This window comes from Abramis brama (genome assembly GCF_963993115.1).
Source record: "Abramis brama genome assembly, chromosome: 6".
NCBI lineage: Eukaryota > Metazoa > Chordata > Actinopteri > Cypriniformes > Leuciscidae > Abramis > Abramis brama.
The window spans coordinates 39,494,451-39,494,784 of record NC_139968.1 but is presented as its reverse complement, the minus strand read 5'-3'; positions in this window follow the sequence as shown (position 1 = coordinate 39,494,784).

The window sequence follows — 334 nt, the reverse complement described above, 5'->3', positions numbered from 1 at the left end:
AACTATATTGGGGGGAAGCACAGGCGAAGCACTGCTACTTGGGCGCAGAGATAGGCCACAAGCGTTTTTTTTTTTTTTTTTTTTCACTTTTACTCATGACATGCTAGCTGGCAACAAAGGATTCCATTCATTATGCTAAGCTAAGCTAGCGGTGGCGCTTCTTAACTAAAACAGTACATGCACTGAGAAAAAAATGTGTTTGCCCACCTATCTAAATGTAGGAAAGACGGTGAATAAGCCCTATGTCAAGCCCTTTGAAACTGCATTGATTTGGACTTCAACATTTTGGTTGCATTTGAAGTCTATCGTGTGGAGAAAAATCCTGAAATGTTTT